This window comes from Gymnoscopelus microlampas, assembly GCF_963454915.1.
Source record: "Gymnoscopelus microlampas genome assembly, chromosome: 7".
In the NCBI taxonomy this organism is placed as follows: domain Eukaryota; kingdom Metazoa; phylum Chordata; class Actinopteri; order Myctophiformes; family Myctophidae; genus Gymnoscopelus; species Gymnoscopelus microlampas.
Window position 1 is genome coordinate 20,380,421 of NC_139944.1, and position 15,970 is coordinate 20,396,390.

The 15,970-nt window shown below is 43.6% G+C and overlaps 1 protein-coding gene across 2 annotated transcripts in view; it reads right to left on the bottom strand.

Moving 5' to 3' along the window:
• LOC311049583 (kazrin-like) overlaps window positions 1-15,970 on the bottom strand; it is an 84,213-nt gene that overhangs the window by 47,429 nt on the left and 20,814 nt on the right. The gene's annotated exons all lie outside the window — the stretch shown is intronic.

Genomic DNA, 15,970 nt, shown 5'->3' on the forward strand with positions numbered 1-15,970 from the left:
TCATGATGCAAGGCGTTGTGAGCTTGTAGATAGGCTATTTTTGAAAATGGCAGTGTATATATTTAAATAAATTCATTTTACTTTAATTGATAGTTCACAGTGCAGATGGACAGGAAAGGGAGGGAGAGAGAGATGGGGAGAGGCATGCAGTAAAGATCGTTGGGATCGGGACTCGAATCCGCGATGCACTGTCAGGCTACTTTAGAGCCTAGTTGCCTGGACCGTTAGCCGCCATAGGGATCCATTATTAATCGATGACTTTATATTTCGCAATTGATTTGTTCGAATAACTGTTGCAGAGGAATAGTAGGCAAGGTGGCTCCTGCCACGCTCCCACCTGTAGAAAACGTTGTGATGATGATGATGATGATGATGATGATGATGATGATGATGATGATGATGATGATGATGGCGATGGTGCCAGCGGTGTCAGCCTCTTTAATATTCTCACAGTGCGCGGGGACATTTGGAAAATGTGAGAAGCATGGCTGACCTCTGTCCCCTTGGCCCCGCACCCCTGATTAGTGCTCTCGTCACACATACCAGTCATAGCAGAGTGTCACACACCCATCCCAGCTGCCTCCCAACCCCACCAGTCCAACGCAGAGCACCCTTCCACCTTGGACAGCTGGACTGGCACAGAGAACAAACCCAGAGCAGTAGGGCAGGGTGATCTGGATAAAAGCAAACATCACTATATTTTTGACCAATTAATAGCAATAATCAAATTGTATAGTGAAGATAATAACAATTTAGTTTTAAATTTTTTCGAAATATTTCAAAAATAGCCGATCTGCAAGTCCCTAAAGTCCCTGTCCACATGTCCCATGGTGAGGTTTAAACCAACAGAAAAATCTTCTTTGTTCCATAAAAAGACAAATATTTTTCTCACCCCCAAAACCTCCCTAAAAGGAGCTTTACACAGTACCTTTTACTTTGCTCTATCTTTGCCATCATTTAGTAGGCCATATCCTATGAATTATGCATACTGTATGTTTGATCCTCCAGAATGTGGGCAATACAACAGGTATCCTTCACGCTAGACACAGCGCAATGACAACAACAAGCCATTCCCTTACTCACTGACAGTCACAGGACCCGGGAAGCACTTGTTTCACTCAACGTCCCTCCCTGCATACTTCCTCATTGACTAATGCCTTATTTAGTGAGGCTCTGACTGACGTTCCGTGAGTGACATTGCACCTCGTCTGAGTTGCGTTGCCCTGTGTCAAACATCTGGAGACCAAGGGCGAGAGCCTTCAGAAATAGTGAAGCACATTCATTCCGTCTTAGTCTTGAGTCGAGTGGGTGGTAAAACTAGGCTGTAGAGAAGAGGGACTCTTTTAAAACATGGTCACGACTTTATACAGGGGTAGACAGAACTGATCCACAACAGGGAACGATGAGCCGAATGTGTGTGTTCTGTTTTTCTGCTGGTAGATGAAGAAAACTGAGAATAGAACATTCTCATTCGGACACCTAAAACACAGCCAGTCTCTCTGTGTAAGCTAAACAGAACACACAGAGAGAGAGAGAGAGAGAGAGAGAGAGAGAGAGAGAGAGAGAGAGAGAGAGAGAGAGAGAGAGAGAGAGAGAGGGAATTCTGGGTTGTTCAAGTGTTGTAGCAGTTGCATGCCCTCTGACACTGACACCCATACTGCACCTGCAGTTGTCATGGAAGTACAGAATGCAGGAGAAAAACTCACACTCTGCCTTCACAAACAGCAACGGGGGTTCCACTGCCCCGGGGCAGCATACTGTAGCCTCCACCTCTGGGGGAGAAAACCACCAAAGGTACTGTAAGCAGGCTGAATAATACAACACAGGCCTTGGAGCCAGACGTAGGAGCAACAAACCCACACAAAGAGTTGAGGTTTTGTATTTGGGGTGAGAGTAGAGTGATGCACACTGCACTTTGAAGTTCTGACCCAGGTGAGACGCTCCGTCCCGGTTTGAATAATAGAACTGAGACGTACCGCGATGACAGGGCCTGTAAGCCAGATAGCTTTGCATGGTGAGTGTACAAGGGAATATTCCTCACAGAACACTGTCAGCTACACCAGCCGACAATGAAATCATCACCTGTCCTGTGTAACAAGCGCAGTACAGCAATGCTTACACCTGCCATCTGCCAGCGACTGTACATCACAAACCCCACTTATTTAACCACATGAACCCTATTCTGCAAGTCATAATAGTCAATCATCCTGCGAAAATAGGTGGACTACAAGCTCACAAACCGTTGGGATGCGTTGTGAGCCTGTAGATCAGCTTTTTTTGGCGAAGAGATTTGGTGTAGAGGGAAAAAAGGAGGGGACCAAGGTGGACACCGGTGAACAGAGTATAGGGTTAAAGTGATTAAACCACATGCCAATATATTTTTATTGATTAAATAGACAATTCTCAACGTAAAATTTCAACCCCCATTTTGATATGGACCTGTATCATGTATCAGTATTGTGCCATTTGCCAATGACTTGTTTACGTCACTGTACTGTTCCATGGATGCATTATCCTTCGCAATTTTGTTTTTATGGCAAGGTAAAAGGACTGCTCCTGTTCGTCCTGCACTTTAAAGCCAGGTAGATTATGTGTACCGTTCGGTACCTTCCCTGCATTTGCATAGTGACTTCCTTGGGGACTATTTTCATGTAGTAATTATTCTTGTAGGGAAATTGTTATTAAAAACTGTTTTAATTAGGATATCTCTATGACTTTCATGTTGCCATATTTGGTAAGTTTTATAAAAGCAATAAGCCACGTGAGGCTGTGGTTTAGCATCATTTTAGAACAGCTAAACGGTTGAGGGCACTCCGCTCCGCTACCTCATCATAACGCCCTTTAGCTGTTTTGAAATCCACTCTAAAACCAGGGCCTCTTGTGGCTTATTGCTTTAACATAACTCATTATTACAAGCAGCACTTTCTAACTAGGGGCCCCATTACTGTCACAATTACTTACACGTTTTAAGTGCACGGGTAAAGTCGGGGTGGAAGACGGAAGCCATGGCCCCCTGCTGTGCTGTGAAGTCCCTTCTCATCCTCCTAACTACCACCAGATATGACGTGACAGGACGGCAGCCTCTTGCCCTGCACCTCTGGGAAGGCAGAAACACATGTCTGGAGCCAGCTGTCCTTCAGTGAACCCAGCAGTGCACCTTGCGAACAAGTGTGAGGGGCTCTGGCCTCGCCGGGGTGACGGATTCGTAGCAATGTCTGTCAGGGTGAGGAGGAGTGGTCCTCCACACACAGGCCATGTTTTGCCTCCAGGATGTCAGCTAACAATAACTCCAGTTCCCAGACAGCAGAGTGGCTCACAACCTCAGCCTGATGGCCTGACAGTCTAATATCTCCCCTGAGTTATAGGGAATTCCCTTTGGCTTAGTGGTTAAGATGTTGGCTGTCCACATGGGAGACCCGGGTTCGAATCCCGGGCTTTAAACCAGCATGCTACAGGCGCCAAACTTGGTGGGTGGTCCCACAGACTTCCAATTTAAAGAAAAATGAACACTTCCTTCCTACTTCCGGTTTGTCGGATTGCCTTGAAGCTTCACCCACACACTGTCTGAGGGGTGTGGAGTTCAATGGTGCACCCCGGAAGTGCCCCTACCTCCCGAACACAAGGTCACACAGGTATGACAGTGGACCTGGGTGCTGCAAGTGCATCACTGCTCGACAGCAGTGTTATAGCAGTGTTTAACACTTCAAATGGCCATACTGTACTGGTAACCATTGCTCTAATCAGCACAACATAGGACTAGGTTTGAAGGCCGCGCAAAGGCCTGAAAATCTTGTTCAAATTATTATAAACTAGACCATACCCGGTCGGCGCAGCGCATCCGTGGGGGGATATGCGCACATGATCTGGCAACCCGGGAGGCAGTTCGTCCCATAGCTGGGCAGCCCCGTAACCATGGTGACAGTGTTTGACACAAAAACGCTAATAAGAAGCTGAGATTTGATTAAATTGAAAAACGGGCTTCACAGTTGCGTTCAGATGGTAATGGTCAATGGCTGTGTGCAAAATCAGAGCAATTGGTCCAGCCAGTGAGGAGAACCGGGTATCTTCACTCACGTACTCGCCACCACTACAGAGGTTACTAGAATTATAGTAAAAATACAGATACTAAAAAATGTTTCTCTACTTCATAACTGTCCATCGCTGGTAAGGGCTGGTTGGCCATGCTGGCCACGTTTTGCCTCCAGGCTGTCTGCTACCTTATGGTTTAAATGGGTGTCAGCTACCTTATAGTTTAAATGTATAGCCCTAGTGTGCTGGTATATCTGACACACAGACAGGTAAATGAAGGGCAACATGTATGTATCCACAGCAAATGCCTGGGGCGCCGCGTGGAGAGAATATTTGATCTCTGTTAAGCCACAGAATCACAGCATCTGCTATCTGGGGATGTGGGAAAGGACATTTCTGCTGTCAATCAATGTTGTTTTAGTGCTGAGGTCCCTGGTAATGAGTGAGGCCTGGACCAGATAATGCAAGGGGGTAGAAAAACGCACAAATTAATGCAGAAGTTGCACACTCCCTCTGGTCATTACTCATGCTGCTGTGATAAGATTTGATACGGATGGGATATATGAGTGTGAAATACAATACTAAAGTCATTTTCCTATCCATGGAGGGAAATATATCAAACAGAATTACATCCCTCTGGTATGGGTGATAAATCACCCATTGTAGTGGCGGGTTTCACTGTTACACTACCCCCCCCCCCCCCAAAAAAAAGAAGTCCAGCAAATGACAAATGACCCAGTTAAGCCGTCCTAATCATGACTTCTGCTAGCAGTTTGTGCTACAATACTGGCGCAGCGCTCTAAAGTCATTGACTTATCCTTTACAGTACTGTACCACTCTATGAGAACCTGATTCAGCTCTTAGGTCAGCATGCGGCCTCACAATGACTAATGTTTCAGAAGAACACCGCCGAGTTCTTGAGAGGAGAGCTGTTGACCGCTTGCCTCCCACATCAGGGAGCAGCAATGGAAGGTGTTTCAGAAAAAGTGGAGAGTTCACTCCCACACAGCACAGTGTGTGTGTGTGTGTGTGTGTGTGTGTGTGTGTGTGTGTGTGTGTGTGTGTGTGTGTGGTTCACTCTGTCAGAGCTGCAGCAGCCGCCCTCTTACAAGAGGCTGTAATCAGTGGGGCGACAGTAGCAGTGGTAATTAGCATCTCGGCTAGGCTTTAGAAGCCCTCAGCTGTCACGGCCCACACGTTTGCCCACACTGTTTCATGCACACGTAGAAACAGTTATGTGTGCATGTGCACGCACACATGTGCTGTATACTGTATTACATAGATGTAAACATAATATAATACATCATGTATAATATATATTATAATGATGCGCACATGTAACTGAAAGTGCTCTCTCTCACTCACACTCACACACACACACACACACACACACACACACACACACACAATGTAGCTATCTGTTCATTATGGTACAAGTTTCCCGCATGCCAATTACTGCAGTTTTCCATGCCTGCTATTAACATCATGTTATCCATAACAATGCCCTCATTATGGAAACTCTGAGGCTTTAGTCAAGGCTTGTCAGAGATGTTTAGGCTCATCATAGATGTAATTTACAGATGTAATATAAATCGCCCGTGACTGAGAGATAAGAAATGTGAAGAGATCAGATGTAAAAGTTACGTAATGTTCTATTTAACATAATGTTTTATGAATTAACAACTGAACAGAAGTCAGAATAACTTTGATCTGTTCTCTGATGTGTGTGTGCTGTAATTCAAACATTCCTTTCTAAAATGCATGGGGGAAAAAATGTTATGGCACGGTCACCTGACTCTTTTCAGAGTCTCATGTCCGCGCACATTCAATTCAGTCCAAGATGTCTTAACCTCTTTCAACCTGTCGTCCCTATTTTGGGCGTATCATTATATTATGCAAAAGAATAGTGAACATAGCAGATGTACAAGCTCACAATGCATCACGTGCGACACACTGTATGCTTGTATATCTGCTATTTTTGCATGCCGCTGACATACGAAGTATAAGGTGTACGATTAAGTCAGAGAGAAAGATGGAGCAAGGTACCGCTCACTACATGTGTATGAGAGAAAGCAGAAGGAAGGCAGTAGAGACAATTACAACTGGTAAGTACATGCCGTCCTATGCTTTCATGGCCGTAGGTAGAAATTTAACTGCAGTTAGCACATTGCTATTATTATTAGTGCACGCCTCCTGGCAGAGATTTGTGCTCAACTAAGCACACCTTTCTAGTTAAACTGTTAACACCACTACTTCTAGCAACTTTACTGCCCAACCAGTGGCGCCATTTGGTATCCCAGGGGATGGCGAGTTCCACCCCCTAACGTTCCGATTTGACTTCAAATTGAATTATTTTATGCATGTTTTCTCCACCGTTATTGCAGATGAATCCGATTTTAGATCAGCGCTATATAATGGCCGTTGATTAGCAGTGCACCTGACCTCTAAAATATAGTAATTAGTAGTGCCACAGTTTTCGGCAAGCAGAGCAATTAAAAAACACGTAGGCCTATATTCTACGCAGGGTAACCTATGTTGTTCAGAGCTGTATGCGCATTCCACATGAAATGTGAAATGTACCAGCTATACACTTACTACAGTTGTGGACAAAAGTATTGGCACCGTTGCATTTTCACATCCAAATAACACAACATTTTTTATTTTTTTGGCATCAACATATGTACGTATTTGGTTTGCAGAGGAACACAACAAAAAACGGGAATAAATACTGAATCCTAGCTCATTCCATGCAGAAATGTAAAACATGGCCTGGACAATATTATTGACACCCTTTTAGAGTTGCAAAAGAATAATAGAATTTCAAGCGGTTCATTCACCTTGAACTCAACTGTGGGGAATCAAAGGTGACTGGAATCTAGTAATCTGGAATATGGACAATATTATTGACACCCTTTTAGAGTTGCAAAACAATAATCGAATAATCAAGTTCAGGGTTGATTCACCTTGAACTCACCTGTCAGTGAGAAGATTGTAGCCAAGCATGGACAATGTCAAGGCTACAAGTCCATCTCCAGAGACCTTGATCTCCCTGTGTCCACTGTGCGCAATGTTATCAAGATGTTTAAGGCCCATGGTACCGTAGCCAACCTCCCTGGAAGGGGCCGCAAGAGAAGTATTGACCAAAGATTGCAGCGAAGGATTGTTGAAATGGTGGAGGAAGGACCTTGGACAACTGCAAACCAGATTCAAGCTGACCTTCAAAACACAAGGTACAACTTTTTCAACTCGCACCATCCGTCACCAACTCAATGGAAGGGGACTCTAAGGTAGGAGACCCAGGAGGACCCCACGCTTGGCTACAATCTTTTCATTGACCTTATCAGACAATTCTCTGCTTTTCTTTATTTTGTCCATGCTTGATGTGGGTCATGCAGTGACACAAAATTGCAGAATGAGGGCTTTACTCCATTTAAACTGGTTGGATGAGTGATTACTAGATTCCACCTTTGATTCACCACAGGTGAGTTCAACGTGAATCAACCTTGAAATTGATTATTTTTTTGCAACTCTAAAAGGGTGTCAATAATATTGGCCAGGCCATTTTTTTTGTGTTCCTCTGCAAACCAAATACGTACATACTGCATGTTAATGCAAAAACAAATCTGGAAGAATTGTAGTGTTTTTTGAAAAAAATCCAAGGGTGGCAATACTTTTGTCCACGACTGTATTTCCATTGTAATCACCCAATGTTGCTATAGACACGTGTTGTCGTGTCAGTAACCATAATTCATTAGCCTTTTTTTCTTTTGCCACCCCTAGTTTATTCTGAAATTACGCCCCTGAAATTACGCCCCTTCTCTCATCCAGTATCAGTATCAACTTCTCTCCATCGTTCTCTGTGAGTTAAGACAGCTCAGAGTCAGACTGAGTTGAATTAAGATTGTCATAATATTGGTTTTGGGGTATGTTGTCACGTTTATTAATGCCTACCTTTGCGTTAATCAATATTTTAGTTGCACTGGCAAACTTGAATGTCTGCCACTGGCTAGTTCCACTTCATCCCATAAGCCGGAGGGACAGGAGCATTGAAATTGGCAACCGGCTAACATGCATGTCTGCAATTGGCTAGTCCCGGTCCATAGCAGAGGTCCTTGGCCTGCTGTCAGTGTGCACAAGAAATATGTTGCACACACACACACACACACACACACACACACACACACACACACACACACACACACACACACACACACACACACACACACACACACACACACACACACACACACACACACACACACACACACACCTGTCGGGGAGATAAAAAAACGATTTTCTTTAACCAGGGAAAGTGGCGTTATTTGTTCTAACCCTGGATGATCATTTATTTTGTAAGAGCAGGTGCAGCCTTTTCTTTCTGGCATAAATCGCACCTTGAAATGACCCTTCCTGAAATGTAAATACCATGGAAAGGAGGGCAGAAACCACGCAGATGAGAACATACTGCATACTGTACGCTCTTTCATCATTATACTAATGTGATTCCCAGTGGTACAGTATGTCAGCTATATATACAGTAGGAGGCTATTCATCTCCACCACCCACCCTCTCCACTCATATGCCTGATTGCATGCGTAGAATTCCCACTGTCCGACCATCGCTAATGGGCACAGAGTGTAAGTAGGCTACAGTGCGACAAAGCTTCCCTACCTGTCCAGGAGGATGACCTTTCTGTAATTCGTCCAAAGCACAGACAAAAGCCCACTGGCTTAGTGGCCCTCTGCGTGATGGATCTCATTCTGACGGGACACATCACGCGCCTGGCATGGGAACTGCACTGCTCTCAACCCCAAAGTGCTGCAGAGGGTCGTGCGCACAGTCCACCGCAGTGGTTCTCAAACATTTTCATGCCAAGCACCCCCAAAGGGATATATGACCGCAGACCCCCATCTGAAAAGACTTTGTGCCAGGGACCCCCAGAAGAGAAGATTTGTGTAAACAATTTCTTATAAATTATTCCATTTATTTTTTTCAAAGTGTCCCAAAATAGATATGCAAGACACTTCTACTTGCAGATCAGCTATTTTTGAATAGCTGAAGTATAAAATAGGGCTATAGTGGTTTAACTTATTGTGATATTAACAAATTTTGCTGGGGACCACCTGGAACCCCTTCCAGGGCCCCTGGGGGACCGCAGACCCCACTTTGAGAACCCCTTACCCGAGCATCAATGGATGTATACATCCTGGACCTCCAGGATGTACAGTATACAACGGACGGTGTGTCAGTAAGATTATCAAGGACCGCAACCATGGACTGTTTCAGCTGCAACCATCTGGCAGGCGCTATACCGCAGCCTCAAGGCCCAGAACAGCAGGCTCTGGGACAGCTCGTTCCACCAGGCTTCAACAATGGACACTAACGTCCTGTTGGCTGTTTCACACATACATGCATTGTGCTTACACAAACAAACAACTACGTACAGATATGCATATTTGTTAAAGGACCACTTCCCCCCTTTTCAACCTATCTTTATATACTGTAACTGGTCCTCACAAATGCTTATTATATGGTACAATTTTTGTCTACTCAGTCTGTGTCTCAGATAAGGGCTGTGGACGGTTCAGAAACCGCTGCCTCCTAGTGACATGCGATAATACAAATCAAAATAAAAAAATTGAAATCTTGTTTGAAAAAAAAAAATGCCTACGATTATGTCATTGGTAGGCCGGTTTCTGAAGTGTTCGCAGTCCTCCTATGAGACACAGACCCAGTAGAAAATAATAAAATGTTATCATGAGCATTAGTGAGGACCAATTATATGAACATAGGTTGTAAATGGGTTAAGTCGTCCTTTAGGGCAGGACCTATACACGCACGTAAACACACAAACACATTATTTATATTATTTAAGCACATCCCCATAGGCAACCAACACTATATTTAGGCTATATTCGTACACACAGTGTGTGCATGGGTCTACCTCTAAATATTAGAGGTGTGTACATGCGTGCGTGTCAGTCTGTATACCGTACACACTTTAACCACTTTCAACCTGCTGTCCCTTATTTTGGGTTTGTATAGGCGATTATTATTATTTTTTTTTTAATCTTCAAATATTATAAAAATAGTGAAAATAGCTGTATAAGCTCACAACTCGCCGCATCGCATGTAGCTATTGTCACCACATGACACTGTCATATGACAAAGTATAAAACAAGGCTGAACAGCTCGCCTTTTCCTCCTCCACCAATCGATGCAACCGCTGTATTTCCGTCAGCGTCCTCCCCTCTCGCTGTCTGCCCACACCTCCAGCAATGTCCCTTCCATCCATCAACCTCTCCTCTGACTTTTTAAAATCCCAGCCTCCCACAACTCATCTTGTTCCCTTTCTCACTAGGGTTCCTCCCCGGTCCGCTGGTACTGTACTGTAGCGTCTGCACTGTCAACATCCCCTCTCCACTCTCTCCGTTTCCCTCACTTTAATTTCGCCCTCACTTTCTCTCTCTTTCGTGGGCATCGCTCTCCTTCCCTGCATGCATGTACCAAGTGTGTGCCCCTCTCCTCTATGTCTTACCTAGATCTACAAGCTGAGCTTATTATCACTTAGACAGCTTAGATTATCACTAGATTTTTTTTATTTGAAAAATAAAAAAGACCCACTGACTTACTTACTACCTTACTTACTTACCTACTAAAATACTACCTTACTTACTTACCTACTAAAATAGCTGATCTATACGAAATGTGAGCTTGTAGATCTGCTATTTTTGCTATTATTACAAATGAGTAACATACATTTGCAATTAAATTGTTAAATCATTATATTATCAACATTTTCCAAAAGGAAATGCATGTACGTACGTATATAATTCTGACCAGAAGCAGGGATAAAAACATATCCCCACAGGACAGAAAAATGAATAAATCAGTTTTCTCTCACTTTAATTTCTCCCTCAGTTTCTCAAATCTCTCTCTTTCACAAGCATCTCGCTCCCTGAAAGTCTGTCTGTGTGCCCCTCTCCACTTCCGCAAAAAAAGCAAAATTGTACTTCAGTACCTACGTAGTTACTTTCTACCACTGACCCCCCCCCCCCCCCCCCCCTTCAGCCTTCATCTCTCTCCCCGGCCGGTTGGTTCAGCATCACTCATCATCACCCCTTCGACCCGCTGATATTTCGTCTCAGGAGAATAAGTGCAGCAATAATATCGGAGAAGGCTCTGGAATGGATTCTGCCGGCGCCCTGCAGGGCAGCCAGTAATGGAGGCGCGTGAGGTACTACAGTACCAACCACTCAAATACACCCCAAGAGCACCTTTGAACGCTGAGACGAACGACAAAGATCTGGCATCAGGAAAACTGGGTTCATCCTAGGCCTGGCGCGACATAAACAAATATGAAAAAGGCACCAGAAAGTTGACAAAAGACACATCCTATATCCTGCTGGGCTGGGTGCTGGATCAAAAATGTAACATTTTGAAAAGTGTAAAATAAGGCTTAAGTGATTAAAATAAGGCTTAAGTGATTAAAGCCAGGAAACACTTATGCCATATCACAATATTACGATATCCCAAATCCCACACGATATCTAGTCTTATATCACAATTTCAATATAATATTGATATATTGCCCAGGGCCAGCCCTAGTTCATCTCCCTTCATTGTGGAGCGCAGTTCAGTTACTTGGTTCCTTCAGAACAGTGATTCACAACCGTTTTAATCAAGGACCCCCAGTTTTATAAGCATGATGCCCGGATCCCCATTTGATCATTTATTTTTCTTTTATCTCATGGACCCCAAACTATACTATAAAGTCCTCAGTGCTTATTTAAATCTGAGAGTGTACATTTTGTACACTTTCAGAGATACAGATCCATGTGGACCCCTGGTGGCCCCCGGACCCGACGTTAAGCAACACATGCTTTAGAATTGTGTCATGATCAGAACATTTGTTGGCATCGGAACAACGGCCCTCCCTGTCTGTGCGTTTGCCCGCGGCAGGGCCACTCTCATGAGACAAGTGGGGGAGAATGGAGACCTTCACTGGATTTCACTTTCACTATATGCCTCTACTCTCTGGTTCATTAACCACTGTAGGAGTCAGCTTGTACTTTTCTGAGGCATCATTATTTTTGTGAGGATTTATTCCTCCTCTAACCAGATTCCTGCATGCACACCTCCCTGTCCCGAGCCACTCCAAGCATCTGGCCCAAACTGACACAAAGACTTTTCTTTTTTTTTCACTTTGAACAGCTTGAGAAAGTGGCTCTTTCAACACTTGAGATCAATTTACCCTTAAAGTTACAGTGAGAGCTATGAGTGCTTACTTTCGGTGGGGAGAGGAGAGAATCCAACAGAAAGCACCGACAGGGATTGGCGGAAAAATGTGCCTGAACGGATTTAAGAAACAGCATAACTTGCAGTGTCACATTGAAATTGGAAATATGATTTTTATGTGCAATTGCAGCATTTTTCTCAGCAGTCAATAGCAGCTATCTCAAAATATCATAATAATGTTACTGCACTTACAACCCCATGGTGATTATTTTATATACCTGTAAATCCAGCATAAATGGACTGTTATGGACCTATTTTGTGGTAGATGCTAGCACACAAAGAAGCCCATGTTTTTATGGTGTGGTTCTGCAAGATGATTAGACATCTATGGCAGGGTCTGTTTTGTCTGTCTGTCTGTCCGGAGTTAATATCGCAAAACCAAACTTTGTATGCACGCTACCAGAAGTGATTCCACATTTTCCCCATGTTATATTTAACTTTAATACAAAAATCGGATGATGATGATGATGAATTTAAATCAGTCAATGGGGCTGTGAAACTTGGCCAAATTTGGAGTCATATGTCATGGATGTGGGTGTCATAGACTGCTGATGTCATAGATGACTGATGTCACAGGCTGGTCACATGAAGGCGGAGATCCACAATTGGAGCCAAGTCCTTTCTATGTGGATTCCGAGATCCACAATAATTTCCTAGTTCATGCAAAAAAAGAAAGAAATTGCTGATATTTTAATGGTCCCATTTTAATGGCCAGAAAGTTAATGCTCCCATTTGACAAAAAAAAAACATTAATTGCGCCAATCTGAGAGTTTCTGAGCCAAAATCCAAGAGTCCATTTATAGACTTGGAGCTTGGTCATTAGTAAATCATTATTATCAATTTAAAAAGTCCTACTTTAACTTTAATGCCCTAACTTTCTTCAAGAACATAATCTTAAAACCCCTCTTTTCTGGAGGAAAAGAAGTCCTCTTTCATGCAAAAACATAGTTAATGATCCCCTTTCCACACAGTCTTAACCACTTATACCCTACAGTACATACTTTGTTGACAGGGTAAGGGGTCCCCCCCCTTTTCCCCCTCTACACCAAATCTCTTCGCCAAAAATAACTGATGTACAATGTCGCAAGCTCTTGTAGATAGAATCGTTCCCCTATTTTCGCCTATTGTTGGAATGACTGCAAACAACCATGATCATTAACATGCTCTGAAAATGCACGCGGCCCACCCATTTGACCACTTAACACGGCATGCGAACGCTTTCCGGATTTACGAGTGGGCCTTGATCCAGAAAAGGTCGGGAACCACTGATCTACACTGTATTGAGGTACGTTATTGGAATACTGTCATTGATGGAAGGACTGCAAACAAGCATCAACTTCAAAAGGGAAAGAACAAGAAAAGACGTCACCTCCACCGTTGTTCCACACCATAGCCATCGTCCCGGGGTTGCTAAGTAACAGTTGCACGGGCAACCATAATGGCTTAAACTTAAATCCTCCTCTCTCCATATAAAAATGTTGGAGGAAGACACAGAGAGAGTGGAACCTCAGAAAGAAATACAGCATGACTGATGAGCGGGGAAGCTAACAAAACCATTGATGTGAGGTTTTAAAAGCCAGGGCCCTCAGAACACTGAGAACGCACGCACACACACACGCACGCACGCACACACGCACAAAAAAATACTTTTACTACACCTAAGAGGCAAATATTATTGACTTACATACATTGACTGCATAAATCGGCACTATGTAACTTTTTTTTAATTAATACATTTGTATTTTGTCCAAACTCTATGGTAGTGTATCTTAATACATTATACATTTAGTCTCCCTGTTCTTCTATTGAGACATTTAGATCCTGTGTCTAGGTGAGACATGACCTTCGACAGGATCCTGTTTCTGGTTTGACACGAGTTTTGACCTGAAGGTCAAGATCCATTTTATCCTCTGAGCAAGCAGGCAGGCTTTAGCTCAATGGTGACAATTTCAGCACTTACGCAGGAGCCCAGGTTCAAATCCGGGGTAGAAGAGGAAAGTTACAGCCCTATTTTATACTTTGATATAAAAATATTACATTTATATTGAAAATAGCCAATAGACAATCTCGCAACGCGTTGTGAGCTTGTAGATCGGCTATTATTGAAAACGTTTGAGCACTTTTACTTTGGTACAGTAAAAAGATTTTGATGCCAATACATTTTTTTGTACTTTTACATTTTGGATATACTGTAGGCCTTTTACTTGTAACATCTGAATACTTCTTCCACCACTCAGCGTGCACACACACACACACACACACACACACACACACACACACACACACACACACACCACGGTGAACTCCCGACTCTCATTAAACCGTACAGTCAATCTCTGCCCCCGACCCGAACCTTCATCATTAAAACACAGGCTGTCACAACAAACCCCCACCCCTACTCTTTCAAAATCACACGATGGCACTTTTAACTTTAAAAAAGAAGATAATACAGTGCAATTTAACTAGAATGGCAGTTCAAAGACAGCCATGAAAAAAAATCACTAATGCAGCTCTTGGCGCCAAGCGTGAACAGAACTCTCTCAGCTCCCATTAAATCATAGCCACACGATTGTCCTTTTGCTAAATTAACTGCCTTTTATCCGCGTGGTGTTCTTTAACACCTGAACCGAACCACAAAATATCAGATTAGCCGGCTGCCTTTTGGATCAATGAGATATGAGGGAAATGGGCTAATTTCCCGGCATATACTACAGAAAAGGCAAGGGTGCTGAATGAGGGTGAAAAACACCAATTTAGCGAGCCCGATTCATTCTCTGCAGTGGTTTTGATATAAGTGACAGCTATTCAAATGATTCATACGATGGATTCAGGTTCAGTTTGTTCATGAATCCAGTATCCATTAGAGGAAAATCCTTCATCTTCGAAAAATGACTGTGGAGTCCACGGCGAGGAAGAGAATGAAAAGAATAACCCTGGCCTCAAAGATATCTCATCCATTTAGTTGGACTGCTGTTTCAGTCCCCACCTAACCGAAGCATGGCCCTCATGAGTCATCCATTTCCTGTTCCTATCGTGTGTCTGAGGCCCTCTGAGACGTTCGGTTAAAGCATGATTTAACCTTCGCCGTACGATGGTGCCGCGTGCCGAAAATACCCGACCCATAAGCTCACAACGTGTCATGGATGCGACACGTCGTGAGCTTGTAGGTCGGCTATTTTCGGTGCGCAACACCGTCGTAAGATGGAGCATAAATTAGACTCAATTCATCTGAAATGTCCAGTCCCATCTCTCTCTCTCTCTCTCTCTCTGACACACACACACACACACACACCCATAACTTTCCCAGAGTATGGGAAACGGCCCTGCATATAGGGTGTCCATATATTGCTGATCATTAGGGTAAGTGATAGCATGGTATGTCCGTATCCACATATCTCATTACAAAGATGCCCAAAAAGAATGCAACCTCATAAATTAAAAGTTACTGCAGTGCAGATGAATGACTCTCACAGAGGTCAGAGGTGGATCTAAGCCGGAATAGCAGCCAGTGCAACCTGCCAGCTAGACTAGCACAGTCCATCTCTGTCTGCTCCTGGGAAACTTAGGGCAACAGATAAGGGGCAAATTCAGAGATTTACATACTGCAGAATATCTAGACAGTATCGGCTGCTTTATTATATCG